Source organism: Tachypleus tridentatus, chromosome 10 (genome assembly GCF_004210375.1).
Source record: "Tachypleus tridentatus isolate NWPU-2018 chromosome 10, ASM421037v1, whole genome shotgun sequence".
Taxonomy (NCBI): domain Eukaryota; kingdom Metazoa; phylum Arthropoda; class Merostomata; order Xiphosura; family Limulidae; genus Tachypleus; species Tachypleus tridentatus.
In genome coordinates, this window is record NC_134834.1 from 150,161,308 (window position 1) to 150,183,322 (window position 22,015).

Below are 22,015 nucleotides of genomic sequence, written 5' to 3' on the forward strand. Positions count from 1 at the left end.
TAGCAATATCTAAATGCACTACTGAATTATAAAAATAAAACAAATGTTCGCCTATCAACCTACTTCAGTGAAATCGATTATACAAAAAATGAGAAACAAGTACTAAAGATTTTTTCGAAAGGTAAGTATGACGAAATGATGGCAATGCCCTTAAAATAAAAAAAAACAAGGATGAAAACAAAAAAACATACAAAACTTTGCACATGTAGCCAGTAAATAACGGGTTCGTCTTAAAAGCATATGTTTATTAGCCACTGTAAAACTGTATGTCACTATTACAGTTAAATTTTATTTTATTCAAACCTGAATTCATGAAACTGGCAGAAATTCGACATTTGGTTGTAGATAAAAATTCTTTTTCGAAAGATTTGGCTACTTATGTAATAATTTTTTAATGGTTTTGTGTACTCATCTCTACCCTGTTTCTGTACTTTTGAGCACTATCATATCTGGATCGTATTTAATTTTTGCAAATCTTTATCACTTGTGTTACATAACAACATTTAACTTTGATTACCAGAAGCTACTAAAGCAATATCAGTCAGCTTCAATGGACAACATTTTATGAAGTAACGTCACTCAGGCATAATGTAACTCCCATAAAGTAACAATGGACAGTGTGCAATAGAGTAACATCACTCAGCCATAACAGATAGTATTCACTGAAGTAACATCACTCAACCATAACAGACAGTATCCATTGAAGTAACATCACTCAGCCATAAAAGAGTATCCACTGAAGTAACATCACTCAGCCATAACAGAGTATCCACTGAAGTAACATCACTCAGCCATGACGAACAGTATCCACTAAAGTAACATTACTCATCTCTAATGTATAATATAAATGGAAGTAACATCACTCAGCCATAACGAATAGTTTGTATTAAAGTAACATCACTAAGCCATAATATACAATATCAATTGAAGTAACATGACTCAGCCATAACGGACAGTATCCATTGAAGTAACATCACTCAACCATAATATAAAATGTACAATATCCATAATGGACAGTATCCATTGTTTAGTAGTAGTTTCCTAACTTGTCATCTAACGAATAAAATCTTGTACAATTGGTCCAATAACATCTTCTTGTTACAAGATCGTCATGTTACATTCAGTGTGAGAAACTCCGTGAGAATGAACCATTATCAATGGAATTATCAAGAGAGAACAAATGCCGCTCTGTTTTTTATTGGATTCCTGAACTATTTAAGAAAGTTTCAACCTGCACACTACGTTTAGCTTCCCTGTCCCCCTGTGATTCAACTCTAAATCTAAGGACGCAAAAATCAGGTTTCGATATCCGGAATCAGCAGAGTCATATAATTCTTTGTCTCTAAGCTAATGTATTCAAAAGAGCATAGTACATATATATTAGCCATACTTTGATTTTCGTCTTTAAGATTAAGATTTCGTTAATATATATTATTTATTTTTGAACTACAAGAAAGTATAAAACAATAAAAAATCTCCTGGTTTATCAAACAAGGTTATCATCATGGTGGCCAAGTCAACGTACGTATGTAACGAGCAGAAAGAGTGACATCTGTATGTGAAACAAACAGCTCAATTAGACCTTTATTTATATCTACGTCTGAATTCCTTGTAAATCTTACTCTTCTCAGTATTATTGTATGAAAACACAGAAACTCTTATCTCTCTCTATGAAAATGATGGTTCCCCCGCCTTAAACAACCCTATCTTCTTGAAGAAGAAAACTGGTATCGGAGTTATATTTGTCAGAATCAAAAAGAACATTCTCAGTGTCTCAGCAATAAGTCTGAAGGTTTATGAGGCAAAACATTTGGTTTCAATACCCTCAGTTGATAGTGTATGATAGTGCATGACAGTGCATGATAGTGTATCATAGTGTATGATAGTGCATGACAGTGCATGATAGTGTATCATAGTGCATGACAGTGCATGATAGTGCATGATAGTGCATGATAGTGCATGATAGTGTATGATAGTGCATGATAGTGTATGATAGTGCATCCTGTAATTCTGTGTTTAAAGAGTAAACTTCTCAAAAGTCGCAATTTTTTTTCAACAACGAAAACGAAATTCACACAAAACAAAGTGAAGGGCTACTGTTTTTTTCACACAAAGCAAAGTGAAAAACTACTGTGTTTACACAGAAGATAAAGTGAAGAACTAATCTGTTTTCACACAAACAAAGCGAAGTATTGTATTTTCACGCAAAACAAATTATTGTTTTCATTTTTCATGAAGAAGTTTGGGTTCGAAATCAACTAAAATTTCCAATGTAAACCAAAAGGTTATTTTATCCCTAGAGAATTAAGGGATGTCTGGCTCTAGTCAGTTACAATTTGAACTGATAGTTGACAGCACCTACCGCCAACTCTTAACCTACATTAATCATATAGTTACTTTTATAACTCATCCACGGTCCGGAAGTGTTAATAATAATAATAATAATATCGTTTTTTATCTTTATGGCAAATCCTCAGCTCGGACTGTAACCACTAGGTCTATCATACATTAGACACAGAGACACTTTTTGAAATCTCAACTGAACCATAATTCCTCATGTTACATAACAGATGGGTGGCTGTTATGGATAATCATGTCTGTTTAAGATGGTACGCGAATTGTCCAAGAGTGGGTTCTGGTTTTGTTTGTCTCTTAAATGATACCTTCCTTTCATCGATAACTTTGTCAATATATAAAGGTATAAATCGCTAATTAAAAGCATTTGTGTTAGGTTCAAAATAATTTGGAATTATATTAAACGATTAGGCTTGGTACCTATAAATGACGTCATACTATGACTTCACAAATGTCTAAATAAAATGCCTACGTCACGCTCAGTTACTTGATTGATGAAGTTAAAAAATAAACCATAAAGTATAATGAAACACACGAGAAATGGCAGCATCTAAAGAGCATCATAGTCTCACGAGTTATTAGAATTTTCCGGAACCTAAAAGGAAAAATATCCTGTACTATGTTACCATGGCAACAAAAGTCTAATTTAAACCACAAAATTTTCTTCTCATAGCTTTTCATGATTTTAAGCTAACATGAATACGTCATAGTTCATACGATACTTATTAAATTTGAAAATTTAACGATAATATGCTGGGCGGTTTACATCAGAGGTTGGAAATCGCTATGGAGCGAAATGAGTTTTTTTGTCTTCTGTTCCCGGTTTCATAAATAATTAACTACATTTCGATTATTCAGTTAAAGAAAACTAGTGATTTTAAAATGTCCTGAATATCTAGAGTTCAAAATTCGAATAGTGATATTTATATCTTATCATAGTATTTACTTCTGTCAATGATCAACATTCTTAAATAAGTTTCAAACGAAGTAACCCTTCTAACCCTGGTTTTAAGGTTTGTTGTCTTTAAATAAACAAGTTTCAATAGATTTATTCTGACTTTCCACCTTTTGCCTTGTGTAACATGCTGGCCAGCCATAGAGAATTACTCAGTCCTAAACAACATTTAAGTAATACAGAGTAGCTCACTCCTAAACAATATTTAAGTAATCCAGTGACTTACTCCTAAACAATATTTAAGTAATACAGAGTAGCTCACTCCTAAACAATATTTAAGTACTACAGAGTAGCTCACTCCTAAACAATATTTAAGTACTACAGAGTAGCTCACTCCTAAACAATATTTAAGTAATACAGAGTGACTAACTCCTAAACAATAGTTAAATCATAGAGTGACTCTGTCCTAAACAGTATTTAAATGATACAGTGACTCGGTCCTAAACAATATTTAAATGATACAGTGACTCACTCCTAAACAATATTTAAGTAATACAGAGTGACTCAGCCCAACAGTTGAGATGACACACACACATAGTAGATTCGAATATTAAGAGCAAACAATAAAAGTTATGAGACATCGCGACACATAGATGTGGTTTTTCTCTTTGTTTGTTGTCAAGTGCAAAGGTAGACAATGGCCTATATGTGTTATTCTTACCGTGGGTATTGAGAACTACTGTTGAGGATTTTGATTATTTCGACCACACTCTTATTGTAGGCTATGTTTTTATTATAAATGTTTGTATTGTAGTTTGAACAGGGGAAGACTGAACTCGTTTGCCGTGTGTGGCTTAATGTCTGAAAATTTCTACAAAGTCCTAGAACAGTTCAAGAGCATAAATCACGTTAACTGGACTTTATATCCTTCTTGTTTCAGTTTGATCACACACAACAACGTTACAACACTATGATGTCTACGAAATAAAGGATTTTGTAAGTTTAAACCTCAACCATCTCAAAGTCAGTGTTTTCCATTACAAATAATACTTCCCAAAGAATTTACTTCCCTAAGTGAATTTATCACTCAGTACTATATAATAAAGTGAAAACTTACGTAATCTATAATTCTCACAGATTTTACACTCACAATTTATTTCGTCGCTTTAAAACTTCCATCCTAATGTTTCATTATATTCTAAATTTATACACGGCGACGTTCAAATAAATCAACTTGAATCAGTTCAACGAGGTTTCCTTCCAGTTGCTTCTTAACCTGTTCTCTCATATTCTGTCGTTTTAAAAAGTGGTTCAGTTTTACTCATGTGTGATTCAAAACTAGTTTTCTGCATGCTTCAGAAGGTTCTCTTGTAGGCTTAGCTTATCAAAGTTTACTCGTTATCTCATACTGGATATCGGTTTGAGAAGAACGAATTATTTGAAGTACAGTAAATTCTTACAGCCTAGTTTAGTGGCTTTGTCTAGTTTCAGGTTTCGATATTCCTCACTGGTGAAAAAAAAATTTTCTCTCGTGATTTGATTGGTGACAAATTTTCTTGTTGTTTTTAAATTGGAGGAGATTTTTCATGTGTAAAATGATAAAATAATAATATTTTACTATTAAGCTTCTAATAATATAAATAACAAAAGAAAGGTTTAAAAGTAATATTTAATGCTGGAAGCTAGTTTACAGTATAAGTTAACACAACTGAATTAATACATCAAATAACTAGTTATCAACGGGATTAACGGAACCGGCTTAGTAGTAACTAGTTTTTCAGTCGGGTTAACGGAACTGACTTGATAGAAAAACTTTCAGTAAGGTTTAATGAAAATTGACTGATGTAACCTAGTTTTCATTAGGGTTAACGCAAATGGATCGATATAAACTAGATTTCAATTGGATTAACAGAACTAACTTGATATAGCCTAGTTGTAAGTAGGGTTAACGGAACAGGTTTGTCATAAACTAGTTTTCAATAGTGTTAACAGAACTGGCTTGATATAAACTAGGTGCAAGTACGGTTAAAGGATCTGGCTCGATATAAACTAGTTTTTAATCAGTGATGACGAGAAACCCACTTGTTGAGAAATTTATATGCAAAAACGGCTCGTTTGGGCTGAGAAAACACTTTTACATAGAAGAGCGAACAACGTTTCGACCTTCTTCGGTCATCGTCAGGCGATGTTATATGCTGGCTTTGATCGCAATTCGTTATTTTGTGTTTTCTGATGAAGACGGCCTGGCATGGCCAAGCGTGTTAAGGCGTGCGACCTCGTAATCTGAGGGTCGCAGGTTCGCATCCCCGTCGCGCCAAACATGCTCGCCCTTTCAGCCGTGGGGGCGTTATAATGTTATGGTCAATCCCACTGTTCTTTGGTAAAATAGTAGCCCAAGAGTTGGCGGTGGGTGGTGATGACTAGCTGCCTTCCCTCTAGTCTTACACTGCTAAATTAGGGACGGCTAGCACAAATAGCCCTCGAGTAGCTTTGTGCGAAATTCAAAAACAAATAAACAAACAAATAACCCCAACTAATTCGGAGATAAAAACGTGAGAGCTTACAAACATGACGCAGACATCCACTGTGTATCTTTGCCATTGGATACACACAAATAAATTACTTTCCCTGCACTACTTTTTATATCGATATTTCCTCGATAAAGCCTCCATGGCATTCGCTGACGTCACGAATTTCGAATTTTTTTCCATTAAAAAAAGAACATTATCTTTGAAAAGCTCCCTCTCAGTCACGTGTTATAAAATGCTGATATGATTTACACAGTAATTAAAATGGTAATTATGGTAATTAAAATTTGGTGGCGGCAGAAAATGTTTTTCAACAAAAGTTCTTTCCTTAAAAAGTTTGAAATCTTGACGGTTCACAGACCTGGACACAAAGACGATAAACGATTTTCCCGATACTCAGTTTTTAGGTGGACAAGAAATGTGTTTATCTTATAATAGCTAAAACTACTAGAACCATCACATCAGCAGAATATCAACAACACAATACTCTATAGAAAGTTAGAACCACAACTTTATCAGAATATCAACAACACACTAGTTTCTAGAAAGTTGAAACCACTACATTATCAGAATATTATCAACACACTAGTCTCTTAGAAAGTTAGAACCACTATACTGTCGGAATATCACCAACACACTTGTCTCTAGAAAGTTATAACCACTACACTGTCGGAATACCATCAACACACTTGTATCTAGAAAGTTAGAACCACTATACTGTCGGAATATCGTCAACACACTTGTCTCTAGAAAGTTAGAACCACTACACTGTCGGAATACCATCAATACACTTGTCTCTAGAAAGTTAGAATCACTACAGTATCAAAATATCATCAGTACACTTCAGTCTCTAGAAAGTTAGAACCACTATACTGTCGGAATACCATCAACACACTTGTCTCTAGAAAGTTAGAATCACTACAGTATCAGAATATCATCAGTATACTGCAGTCTCTAGAAAGTTAGAACCAATACATTATCAGAATATCACCAACACACTTGTCTCTAGAAAGTTAGAACCACTATACTGTCGGAATATCATCAACACACTAGTTTCTAGAAAGTTATAACCACTACATTATCAGAATATTATGAACGTATTTTTTTTAAAAAAACTTTAATATTAGGTTCATAAACAGAAAAAAAGTATTTATTGGGTCAATTATGAATATTTCATGTCGATAGTTTAATAGCTAAACATATAACCGCTGCGGATTTAAAATGTGAGACAGGGTCAGATAAACAAGGAAAACTTTTTTCAATAGGAGTAGTAAGAGAGTGGCTAGTTTCTAGAATCACAGGTTATGAAATGGAGGTTATATATTACAGATTGTTTGTCTTGGATTTCGTGCAAAGCTACTCAAGGGCTATCTGCGCTAGCCGTCCCTAATTTAGCAGTGTAAGACTAGAAGGAAGGCAGCTTGTCATCACCACGTACCGCCAACTCTTGGGCTACTCTTTTATTAACGAATAGTGGGATTGACCGTAACATTATAACGCCCTCACGGCTGAAAGGGCGAACATGATTGGTGCGACGGAGATTCGAACCCACGACCTTCAGATTACGAGTTGAATGCCTTAAAGCATTTGGCCATGCCGGGCCTACAGGTAATTAACCAAACCAATCTTATGATAAATGAACTTGCAGACAAAGGCCTAGTTTTAGATTTTCACACAAAGCTACACGAGGGATAACTGCACATATCACTTCTATTATTGAACTTTTATATTAGAGGCAGCAAGTGCCAACTTTTAGACTACTTTGTCAGACCGAGTGGTGGGATTTGATTGTCACTCAAATTGTGCACCGACGGCCCCCAAGTGCGAAAATGCGTTTTTGCAACAAAGAGCTTCGACCCATGCACCCTAGAATCCACATTCAGCGCTCACTAAACAACAAGCAACGCCCAATACAAACTTACAAAGTAACTAATGAATGAGTGTGACTTAAGCGTACATTAACCACAGATATTAATTTACAAAATTATAAAGATTTATTTTTTAACATTTTGAGTCGAAATTAAAGAATAGGCAATGGGCGTTAGTATGAAATATAATTTGCTTTAATTTACATATTAACTACTTGAGCCTGGTATCGGTTATAATTTAAATATATACTTTCTAATTAATCAACACTATTATATTACATGGATCAAGCTAAATCGGTTTACTAAAGAAACACTGTCATGGTCGTAAGTATTGAACTGAATTAATATGGGAATTGATTTATCTTTAATTTTCACAGAACTTACGTTATAAACAGAAATACGAACTAGAAATGTTAAGAAACACAATAAATCATTTAATAACTGAAGTATAACCATCAAAGTTAACGTGTTTTTTTTTCAGATGAGGGCTGAGTGTCTTCTCGTGGTTACCATGTAAATCAGCGGATCGAAGGATGCAAGGTGCGAAACGTAATGTTACTGAATCGTTCCCGACTTTAAATAGTGACCGCGTTATACAAGTCCCATTGTTCTCGTCATGGAGTCAAAGTTGCTTTAGCAGTAGTTGAAAATTAGGGCTAGCTACAAACGAACTCTAGCCTGACCAGTAGTGGATTAAGGGTCAGACGGGCTTCGGGTTTAACTCTTCTACTGTGCCCATTACGATCACAACTAGATACTAAGTTATAAAACTAAACCTCACAGCCCCAACAGTCCCTTCGCCTTAATCCATCAGTGAGGCTGGTCTAGCTGTTCCGCTCACGTGAGCATACGACACCATTAAGATTTAAAATCTTAATTATGTTTCATTTTTTTCTGTACCATCTAATAGTAATACACAGCAAATCATAAAGGAATTAAACTTTGTTAAAGTAAGAACAGAATGTCATGCTATTAGTTTGGTAGATTGTTTAGGTAATAAAAATAAAATTGAAAAACATTGGTATTGAGGACAAGTACAACCGACACCGCCCAGCGAAATAAAGTTCCACTACGACCTAATCTGTCTGATTGTTAAAGACAGCTGACATGATTGGTCTTGGTCTAGTTAATTAAACGTAATGCGTATATTGATTGGAGGAGTACAAAACTGTGAAAATGTCAAAAGTGAATAACTTCACAGAAAAAACAAAACGTCCAGTTAAGTGTCCCTTATCTCTGGCACAAACTGAATTCCGAGTCACCACACTCAAGACAATATTCTTAATTTTGGGCAGGAGCTGAAATAACAGACGAAACGGCCACAACAGCCTGAAACGACAATATGTTAAAATTAAACCTGATGAAGAGAGAGAGTAACTCACGTACCAGTTTCCAAACTAAGTTCAGATTTTGAACTTTTAAAATGATTACATGTTTAGCGGTTTTTCTGTGTCACAAGGACTATGTGTGATGAGAGAACCCGATTAGATGCTCTGTTTTTTTACATTAAGAGTAACGCTAGCATGTAAGAAAGTAAGATACTTGGATGAACACCTAGGGTTTTATACGATATCAGCGGCATTCCTCAAGAATATTCATGCTGTTACATCTTCAGTCCACACTTAAAGAGAACGTATAAAGACAGTAAGTTTTTTTATACATATTGAAAGTAGACGATTGTTGTCTCCCATACACAACGTGTCGTAATCAATTTAGTTTGTGTTTATTGTAATTAATACCTACAGCGTCAGATGACTTCATTTTTTTATTCAACATAAGCACGGTCTATAACCTAAACTACATGTGTTTACCAGAAACTCATATTTGCACTTGGGGACTTTCTGTGGTTTATCGATCAGCTGAGACCAAACTGGATCTATTTAGTTCTATCTTTAGATACTAGGTAACGCTATTCGTCACTTCTGAAATCAAGAAACAGCGAGGACAAAGTAATCAAATGGCATCTAATGGTTTGTTTTTTTGTTTGGGAATTTCGCACAAAGCTACTCGAGGGCTATCTGTGCTAGCCGTCCCTAATTTAGCAGTGTAAGACTAGAGGGAAGGCAGCTAGTCATCACCACCCACCGCCAACTCTTGGGCTACTCTTTTACCAACGAATAGTGGAATTGACCGTCACATTATACACCCCCACGGCTGGGAGGGCGAGCATGTTTAGCGCGACGGGGCGCGAACCCGCGACCCTCGAATTACGAGTCGCACGCCTTACGCGCTTGGCCATGCCAGGCCTGGCATCTAATGGAACGTTATCACGTGAGCTTGACGTTTACATAAACCGAGACAGTTCAAAGATGCTAATTAAAAAGATTCAGTGGAAATTAACTTCGATATTTCTTCTATACTGAAGGTAAGGTTAATCGCCACAATCTTTGTAAGGAGCCGTAAAGTAAAGAAACAATACAGTTTAAAACACTAACCACAAATTTACTGAGAACATGGTGGAAAAAATTATGTTTTCTTTAAGCGCTTCTCTGATAAGAAAACATGCAGTTGTTTTTCTCTGTAAGCACGTCTGTTATTTTACTCCATAGTCAGGAGTTGTTTCAGTAACAGATTACCCTTGTGTGATCAGCGGTATTACAAAGTATGGTTTGTGGTAACGTACTATACGGTTATCAATAATGGACTGCATGTATCTCAAGATGGCTGGTATGGGTACTAAAACTTATTAAAATCAGTTCCAAACTCTCTTTCTTAACCTGAAGATGACCTAAGAAGGTATAAGCGTTGTTCTCTACTTTATTTTAATAAAAGCTTTAATAACTATGCCAGCCGTCTTGAGATAGGTTATTACTTCAAGTGGGTTTCTTGTCATGACGAATGAACTGCAAGGTATTCATTTACTATGGCCAGTGATTTTGGTGTATGGTAGAAAGTTGATGTAACCCACGGCACCTATTGTTATAGCGATGATGTGATATCTACTTCACTTACAGACAACTGCTGACGTCTACAGCTGTGAACTAATGTTTAAAGCTGATTCACACATACTCGTCACTCGATACAGGCACCTTGCGTTCACACACATATTTGTCACTCGATAAACGCACGAAGACCACTAGCAGTTTACTTAACCACCTCACGGGGCTGTTGGCTCCAATGTTGGATTGTTAGTTTTTGACATTACGTGGATTAGCCAGGTAGGGAAGTCTTCTTATTCACCATGGCGTCGGAATGAGCAGCGTCTTTCAATTTCGCGTATTACAGGATCAGTAGGGAAGATAACAAATCGAATTGGTTTTGTATGTATGTATATATATACACAAACACACATACACACTGACGAATTATATGTAAAACGGCATAATTTACATAATGTAGCCAATCAGTTTATTAAACTATATAATAAGCTACTAACAAGTGATATAACCAAATAAACTGTTGGTCTTAAGGTATTGTTACATGTGATAAACTATTCGTCTTAAGGTACAACGCGGTTATTGTTATATGTCATAAACTGTTTGTCTTAAGGTCAACACAGATATTGTTGCATGTGATAAACTGTTTGTCTTAAGGTACAACACTTATTATTCCATGTAATAAACTGTTTGACTGAAGGTAAAACGCGGTTACTGTTCCATGTGATAAACTGTTTGTCTGAAGGTACAACACGGTTACTGTTCCATGTGATAAACTGTTTGTCTGAAGGTACAACACGGTTGTTGTTGCATTAAATAATGTTTGACTGAAGGTTCAACACGGTCAATGTTGCATGTAATAAACTGTTTTTCTAAAGGTACAACACGGTTACTCTTACATGTGATAAACTGTTCGTCTTAAGGTACAACGCGGTTATTGTTATATGTCATAAACTGTTTTTCTAAAGGTACAACACGGTTACTCTTACATATGATAAACTGTTTGTCTTAAGGTACAATATGGTTATTGTTGCATGTAATAAACTGTCTGAAGGTACAACACGGTTACTCTTGCATGTGATAAAATCTGTCTTAAGGTACAACACGGTTACTCTTGCATGTGATAAACTGTTTGCCTTAAGGTACAACACGGTTAGTGTTGCATGTAATAAACTGTTTGTCTGAAAGTACAACATGGTTATTGTTGCATGTAATAAATTGTTTGCCTGAAGGTACAACACGGTTATTGTTGTATGTGATAAAACTGTTTGTCTTAAGGTACAATTCGATTATTGTTGTACGTAATAAACTGTTTGTTCTAAGTCAGAACATGACTGTTATTGAAGATAATAATATGTTTAGGAGGAGGTACAAAACATTGATTATCTTGGGATGACCCTAAAAGTTTATAACAGAAAACATACATTTATTGTATGATACAAGACTACAAATATGCGTGTTATTTTGTTACATGGATTACTGAGCAATAGATTACATACTCTATCGACATTTTTGTAAGCGAAACGAAATACATTTCAATATACGATGATACCTTTAAAAGTTTATATGTAGCTATGGAGACACTTTAGTGTCTAAAAATTAGGGTTAGTGGTAGAATATTCTGAAGTAAGATGAGTCATGGGAAAACACACGTTCACACACAAGACTGAAACTGAGTCATGCCAGTAATGACAAAAAGGTAAAGAAAGAAGACCACGAAGCGAGCATTTTATATTCAGCCACTATACGCTCAATATTTTGAAACATGGATGTTTTAGAAATGAAGGTAAAGATCGGCATACAGCTTGTATAGTGAAAGATGTGAAATAAAAGAAGTGGAGAAAATAGAACTTTGGGTTTGATTGGAAAATGTATCCATGAAACATAGTAGATCCATATCTGTACTTTAATTAGACAATTTATACTTATAAGGTATTGGTATTAACAAAATTGTATTGGTAGTAGAAACTTCCAACTCAAGTGGGTCAATCTGTTCTAATATTACTGCAGTAAATATACTTTCTGGTCATGGTAATAGTTGTAGCAAACCATCTTTCTATTCATCTGGTGACTATGGAAGAAATACTTTCTCGTCAAACTGATGACTCTATTAAGCCTACTTTCTACTCAAACTGGCTTACTGTATTAGGCCTACTTTTAAACTCAAACAGCTGAATGTGAACAAAACAAAACAAATAAGTTTTCTATTCAACTTGAGGAATCCATAAATCTACTTTATAGAATAAGAACGTAATGATGAGAGAAAATAATGTATTCAGAATTAAGTTTGTAATATTTTATTTTCAAGCAGTACCTAATGGAAAATAAGATAATTTTATTATTCTGAAACCAATGAAAAATAACGCTATAATCAAATTATTAGAAAACGTAGTTAACCAAATAACGTCACAATAGAAATATCAATAAAGTTCCACTTTGTCTTCTGACATATACGAACTTATTAGAAGATAGAAGTTCCTTCCGTTTACGTTAATAAAACAGGCATTAATTATTTTAGTTGGATCATTTACGTAGATACCCTTGAATTGAAAAATTTATCGTACATAGAACATAGAAGGTGACACAAAGCAGTGACTGTTATTTCAAATACATAAATATGAAATACATTAAGTTTGGAGCAAAGCAATTTTGATTCTATTACTTTGTTAATAATTTTATTCTTCGTTTTCTCGAACATTCTTTTGTTCCGCAGAAAATTCAGATAAGAAGTTTTGTTGTCAACAGCCAAATATAACTTTCATGTTTGTTGAAAAACTTAAACAATGGGATCCCATTCTTACTGTTACTTTCATCTAACAACAATAATATATTGTTTGGAATTTTTTTACCAGGTAAAATAAAATACATTTCTAATTCATTAGATTTTCCCTGGAATATTCATCCCAGTATACTATATAAGATAATACAACGAAATGTGACAACGATTTAACAAAATACAAACATTTACTTCATACAGTTTACTGAATTTTATGATATATATTGCACTTTAGAGAATATATTGATACTCAAATATTACAAATATAAACCATATGCAACCAGATTCTTTATTAAGATAAAATGAATATAAACCATGTGCTATCAGGAACTTTACTAAGGTGTAAAGACTATAAAAAAAGCAAAACACATTATATGAGGAGCTTTATTAATATGTAACGATCATAAACCATATGCTATCAGGAACTTTACTATGATGTAACGAATATATACACATTATCAGACACTTTACTACGATGTAACGAATATAAAAACGATATTATCAGACACTTTACTACGATGTAACGAATATAAAAACGATACTGCCAGACGCTTTACTACGATGTAACGAATATAAAAACGATACTGTCAGACACTTTACTACGATGTAACGAATATAAAAACGATATTATCAGACACTTTACTACGATGTAACGAATATAAAAACGATATTATCAGACACTTTACTACGATGTAACGAATATAAAAACGATACTGCCAGACGCTTTACTACGATGTAACGAATATAAAAACGATACTGTCAGACACTTTACTACGATGTAACGAATATGAAAACGATACTGTCAGACACTTTACTAAGATGTAACGAATATAAAAACGATATTATCAGACGCTTTACTACGATGTAACTAATATAAACACGATATTATCAGACACTTTACTAAGATAAAAAACATACAGCTATCGTACTGAAGGTCCAACTCCTGCAGTATCTATCATGGAGGGCCCACTCTGAGTTCTGTTGACTACAAAGTTGTTTGATTTTGTAGCACACGGAGCCGGACGTGGCTTGCGGCTTTAATACGAGAATGAGGATCGTAGGGCGAATGGTTCGCGTCTCGTTATCGCAATATAGAAATATATATAAAAAAAGATGAAGTTTAAATAAAAACCATACTGCAGCACACCTCTCAAATAATCCAATTGGGAACTAATTTCTCGAAGCTTCACGAGAATTGGTAGATGGAAGGCGCTAATCACTAGTTCTCAGGATAATTATGCAAAATATGAATCACCTGAATCACAATCCGAGAACCCTAAACACTAAACCTTCCCAGTAAAAATGACCTGTAACCATTTAAGTCCTGATATTACATAGTCTATACGACATACAGTTGTTCCGGTCCCGATACTACACGGTCTATATGGCATACAGTTGTTCCGATCCCGATAATACACGGTCTGTATGACATACAGTTGTTCCGGTCCCGATACTGCACAGTCTATATGACATACAGTTGTTGCGGTCCCGATACTACACGGTCTATATGGCATACAGTTGTTCCGGTCTCGATATTACACGGTCTATACGACATACAGTTATTCCGGTCCCGATATTACACGGTCTATATGACATATAGTTGTTCCGATCCCGATATTACACAATCTATATGACATATAGTTCTTCTGGTCCTGACACTATACGGTCTATATGATATATAGTTGTTCCGATCCCGATATTACACAATCTATATGACATATAGTTCTTCTGGTCCTGACACTATACGGTCTATATGACATATAGTTGTTCTGGTCCTGATATTACGTAGTCTAAATGACCTATAGTTATTTCAGAGTCACTGAATATTATAATACTACAGTTAAAATTTAAAAATTAATTGTCTGGAGAATGAAACTTTAAGACAAAATACAGCACCAGAGGTTTTCCACCGATCAATTATCTCAGAATTTAGTAGAACGTTTTAGCTAATCTTACCAGTACAAGATAATCGAAGAAAGTTCAGGTTGAATCGGCTCAGAAGCCTAGAATTCGCTAACTTTGCAGGCGAGTAACACACGGTTTTCTTGCTCAGTTATTTACTCTCGCGTCTTCGTTACCACCCGAAATTTTCTGTTACGTTGTCTGCTTATATTCGTGTTCAGTCCCATGCGTCGTTGCCATGGTAATGCGACTGCTCACCACCAAGCGGCCATCCGAGAAAATATTGTGCCTTTTAATAAAGAAACAAAAATATACCATAACTGGTTGGTGAATATGTTTAGAAAATTGGGGTCCAAAGAAAATTTGGTGTTAAAAAGAAATTTACGTAACTCCCGCCTCTGTTCCCTCATTCGAGAAAATTGGATTTCAATGAATTTTCTTAAGTTCAGTGAACCTAGCATTTTTAAAGGCCTGGAAGTACAGTAGTGTTAACGATTACACGATGTTATCACTAGTTTGTTGTTGTCAGTGGAATTAAACATTTCATAGAAAGTTGCTCAAGGGTCATCTGACATAGTCGTTCCTAACTGTAAATCGAATAAAGAGAAGGGAGTAGCACCCGCCGCCCACTTTTGGGCTCTTCTTTTTCTGACCAATTAACAAGATTTATAGCGCATTTTTGTTGCAACGGGCCGCATACTATTAACCCTCGAGTTTTCTGTGAAAGTTATGGCAATAATAAATATTGTTAATGATAAATATAAAAAAGAACCTTGAAGCCACAACGATTTTGTTCCACCTGGTGTATTTAACGAACAACAAAATTGCGGCTACGACACGAGAAGCTTATTTATGAATATTCGTTGCTTAGTATCACGTGATCTTAGAGTTATACATGGCGTCCTTATGTAAATAGTCGTCAATACCGACCTCTGACATTTCGTAGTACACCAACTGAACGGAAGGAACCAGTTGTGTGGTAGAGACAGTCCTCAAGGAAACCTCAATAAAATCTATATATATATATAGTCTGTTCCGTTCTATTTATCTATGCCTGTGTGTTATCTGTCTATCTATATGTTCCTTTTTACTTCAATCTACACCTCTCTGTTTTTGTCTACCTATGTGTTTTTCTTCCCTTTTACTTATCTATCCATCTGTCTTTCAGTACTCCTTCTCTTTCTACTTATCATTATTACATTTACTTACACATATTTTTGTCTATCTTTACGAGTGTACTTCATTATTCAATGCGGGTGGGGGTTGGGAGGTTACTGTATGAATCGAACCACCTATCCCTCTTAAAGAAGGCTCCTCAGCTTGAAATAGTTCAGTCACACTTTTGTATATATGACACAGACATAAATTACTTGTCTATAATATCGTTAATCTCTGTTAGACATCGGTCTAACGTATACCACCACCACAATAACAGAATTACGATATTACATACAGAAACAAATTGGTGTTTTAATAAATATGTATTCGCCCCCCCCATCCCTTTCCCTTAAATAGAAATTCAGTAGAATAATTCGGTTTTGGTGAAATGTTGCTTTAGTTTGTCCGAATTACCAACTAGCAACTCGTTAGTTCTCACGCGAAGCACGTGCTCTCTTACGTTACAGGCTAAAAGATATTCTCACTGGAGGCTGCATTCACGCGCGACTGACGTAATACATCGTTCATTCACAAGAGCCTGACGTAAAACCCATGATCTCTACAATCAATGAATTGTGTGGGTGTAAAAAGCAGTACTTAATTCAAAGTTACAACAATGTTTTACTGAATTTTTACTGCGAACCAGAAGTAGAAAATTTCATAGATTTACGTTTTTACACCAGAACAAATTCATTCTTAAGTACAAAATAGATTTAACGTATCACTGATAATACATTAAATTGATAACGAGTGAGGTCAAGAATACAACCTTAAATAACACTGATATCTGATTTCCTTTCTCACATTTCTGTTTTCAACAATTACACATTTGGGATTTAATACATTGTAATATAGCATTTCATCTTTGTGGATTTAATACATTGTAATATAGCGTTTCATCTTTGTGGATTTAATACGTTGTAATATAGCGTTTCATCTTTCTACTTAAATAAGTGTTTTTCTTATATACACATACTCCTCCTACAATACAACAAAAAAGACCTTTTTCTAACAGAAATACCACTCTTAAAATATACTAACGAAATACTTCACTTATTGAAATCCATGTCACTGTGATATGTTTCTACATGTTGCAACTATTGCAAATATTAACAGCATTCTGTAAATTTTAATGTTTCATCTTCAGGATGTAAACAAGAGTATTAACAATATTCTGTACCTATGAAATTTTCACCTTCAGGTTGTGAACAACAATATTAACAATATTCTGTACCTTTGAATGTTTCACCTTCAGGTTGTGAACAACAATATTAACAACATTCTGTAAATTTTAATGTTTCACCTTCAGGTTGTGAACAACAATATTAACAATATTCTGTACCTTTGAATGTTTCACCTTCAGGTTGTGAACAACAATATTAACAATATTCTGTACCTTTGAATGTTTCATCTTCAGGTTGTGAACAATATTAACAATATTCTGTACCTTTGAATGTTTCACCTTCAGGTTGTGAACAACAATATTAACAACATTCTGTAAATTTTAATGTTTCACCTTCAGGTTGTGAACAACAATATTAACAATATTCTGTACCTTTGAATGTTTCACCTTCAGGTTGTGAACAACAATATTAACAATATTCTGTACCTTTGAATGTTTCACCTTCAGGTTGTGAACAACAATATTAACAATATTCTGTAAATTTGAATGTTTCACCTTCAGGTTGTGAACAACAATATTAACAACATTCTGTAAATTTTAATGTTTCACCTTCAGGTTGTGAACAACAATATTAACAATATTCTGTACCTTTGAATGTTTCACCTTCAGGTTGTGAACAACAATATTAACAATATTCTGTAAATTTTAATGTTTCACCTTCAGGTTGTAAACAACAATATTAACAACATTAATTTTAATGTTTCACCTTCAGGTTGTGAACAACAATATTAACAACATTCTGTAAATTTTAATGTTTCACCTTCAGGTTGTGAACAACAATATTAACAATATTCTGTACCTTTGAATGTTTCACCTTCAGGTTGTGAACAACAATATTAACAATATTCTGTACCTTTGAATGTTTCACCTTCAGGTTGTGAACAACAATATTAACAATATTCTGTACCTTTGAATGTTTCACCTTCAGGTTGTGAACAACAATATTAACAATATTCTGTACCTTTGAATGTTTCACCTTCAGGTTGTGAACAACAATATTAACAATATTCTGTACCTTTGAATGTTTCACCTTCAGGTTGTGAACAACAATATTAACAATATTCTGTACCTTTGAATGTTTCACCTTCAGGTTGTGAACAACAATATTAACAATATTCTGTAAATTTTAATGTTTCACCTTCAGGTTGTAAACAACAATATTAACAACATTCTGTAAATTTTAATGTTTCACCTTCAGGTTGTGAACAACAATATTAACAATATTCTGTACCTTTGAATGTTTCACCTTCAGGTTGTGAACAACAATATTAACAATATTCTGTACCTTTGAATGTTTCACCTTCAGGTTGTGAACAACAATATTAACAATATTCTGTACCTTTGAATGTTTCACCTTCAGGTTGTGAACAACAATATTAACAATATTCTGTACCTTTGAATGTTTCACCTTCAGGTTGTGAACAACAATATTAACAATATTCTGTACCTTTGAATGTTTCACCTTCAGGTTGTGAACAACAATATTAACAATATTCTGTACCTTTGAATGTTTCACCTTCAGGTTGTGAACAACAATATTAACAATATTCTGTACCTTTGAATGTTTCACCTTCAGGTTGTGAACAACAATATTAACAATATTCTGTACCTTTGAATGTTTCACCTTCAGGTTGTGAACAACAATATTAACAATATTCTGTACCTTTGAATGTTTCACCTTCAGGTTGTGAACAACAATATTAACAATATTCTGTAAATTTTAATGTTTCACCTTCAGGTTGTGAACAACAATATTAACAACATTCTGTAATTTTAATGTTTCACCTTCAGGTTGTGAACAACAATATTAACAATATTCTGTACCTTTGAATGTTTCACCTTCAGGTTGTGAACAACAATATTAACAATATTCTGTACCTTTGAATGTTTCACCTTCAGGTTGTGAACAACAATATTAACAATATTCTGTACCTTTGAATGTTTCACCTTCAGGTTGTGAACAACAATATTAACAATATTCTGTACCTTTGAATGTTTCACCTTCAGGTTGTGAACAACAATATTAACAATATTCTGTACCTTTGAATGTTTCACCTTCAGGTTGTGAACAACAATATTAACAATATTCTGTACCTTTGAATGTTTCACCTTCAGGTTGTGAACAACAATATTAACAATATTCTGTAAATTTTAATGTTTCACCTTCAGGTTGTGAACAACAATATTAACAATATTCTGTACCTTTGAATGTTTCACCTTCAGGTTGTGAACAACAATATTAACAATATTCTGTACCTTTGAATGTTTCACCTTCAGGTTGTGAACAACAATATTAACAATATTCTGTACCTTTGAATGTTTCACCTTCAGGTTGTGAACAACAATATTAACAATATTCTGTAAATTTTAATGTTTCACCTTCAGGTTGTGAACAACAATATTAACAATATTCTGTACCTTTGAATGTTTCACCTTCAGGTTGTGAACAACAATATTAACAATATTCTGTACCTTTGAATGTTTCACCTTCAGGTTGTGAACAACAATATTAACAATATTCTGTACCTTTGAATGTTTCACCTTCAGGTTGTGAACAACAATATTAACAATATTCTGTACCTTTGAATGTTTCACCTTCAGGTTGTGAACAACAATATTAACAATATTCTGTACCTTTGAATGTTTCACCTTCAGGTTGTGAACAACAATATTAACAATATTCTGTACCTTTGAATGTTTCACCTTCAGGTTGTGAACAACAATATTAACAATATTCTGTAAATTTTAATGTTTCACCTTCAGGTTGTGAACAATCTCAATATTAACAATATTCTGTACCTTTGAATGTTTCACCTTCAGGTTGTGAACAACAATATTAACAATATTCTGTACCTTTGAATGTTTCACCTTCAGGTTGTGAACAACAATATTAACAATATTCTGTACCTTTGAATGTTTCACCTTCAGGTTGTGAACAACAATATTAACAATATTCTGTACCTTTGAATGTTTCACCTTCAGGTTGTGAACAACAATATTAACAATATTCTGTACCTTTGAATGTTTCACCTTCAGGTTGTGAACAACAATATTAACAATATTCTGTACCTTTGAATGTTTCACCTTCAGGTTGTGAACAACAATATTAACAATATTCTGTACCTTTGAATGTTTCACCTTCAGGTTGTGAACAAGAATATTAACAATATTCTGTACCTTTTAATCTTTCACCTTCAGGTTGTGAACAACAATATTAACAATATTCTGTACCTTTGAATGTTTCACCTTCAGGTTGTGAACAACAATATTAACAATATTCTGTACCTTTGAATGTTTCACCTTCAGGTTGTGAACAAGAATATTAACAATATTCTGTACCTTTTAATGTTTCACCTTCAGGTTGTGAACAACAATATTAACAATATTCTGTACCTTTGAATGTTTCACCTTCAGGTTGTGAACAACAATATTAACAATATTCTGTACCTTTGAATGTTTCACCTTCAGGTTGTGAACAACAATATTAACAATATTCTGTACCTTTGAATGTTTCACCTTCAGGTTGTGAACAACAATATTAACAATATTCTGTACCTTTGAATGTTTCACCTTCAGGTTGTGAACAACAATATTAACAATATTCTGTACCTTTGAATGTTTCACCTTCAGGTTGTGAACAACAATATTAACAATATTCTGTACCTTTGAATGTTTCACCTTCAGGTTGTGAACAACAATATTAACAATATTCTGTACCTTTGAATGTTTCACCTTCAGGTTGTGAACAACAATATTAACAATATTCTGTACCTTTGAATGTTTCACCTTCAGGTTGTGAACAACAATATTAACAATATTCTGTACCTTTGAATGTTTCACCTTCAGGTTGTGAACAACAATATTAACAATATTCTGTACCTTTGAATGTTTCACCTTCAGGTTGTGAACAACAATATTAACAATATTCTGTACCTTTGAATGTTTCACCTTCAGGTTGTGAACAACAATATTAACAATATTCTGTACCTTTGAATGTTTCACCTTCAGGTTGTGAACAACAATATTAACAATATTCTGTACCTTTGAATGTTTCACCTTCAGGTTGTGAACAACAATATTAACAATATTCTGTACCTTTGAATGTTTCACCTTCAGGTTGTGAACAACAATATTAACAATATTCTGTACCTTTGAATGTTTCACCTTCAGGTTGTGAACAACAATATTAACAATATTCTGTACCTTTGAATGTTTCACCTTCAGGTTGTGAACAACAATATTAACAATATTCTGTACCTTTGAATGTTTCACCTTCAGGTTGTGAACAACAATATTAACAATATTCTGTACCTTTGAATGTTTCACCTTCAGGTTGTGAACAACAATATTAACAATATTCTGTACCTTTGAATGTTTCACCTTCAGGTTGTGAACAACAATATTAACAATATTCTGTACCTTTGAATGTTTCACCTTCAGGTTGTGAACAACAATATTAACAATATTCTGTACC

General features: G+C 33.9%; 1 protein-coding gene across 1 annotated transcript in view; it reads right to left on the reverse strand.

The window, feature by feature from the left end:
* LOC143228539 (uncharacterized) overlaps positions 1 to 15,377 on the reverse strand; it is a 68,907-nt gene extending 53,530 nt beyond the window's left edge. Inside the window, exon 1 of the mRNA XM_076459781.1 lies at positions 15,255 to 15,377. The gene's annotated coding sequence lies outside the window, so the exon portion shown is untranslated. The remainder of the gene's footprint in view (positions 1 to 15,254) is intronic.
* Positions 15,378 to 22,015: the final 6,638 nt, after the last annotated feature.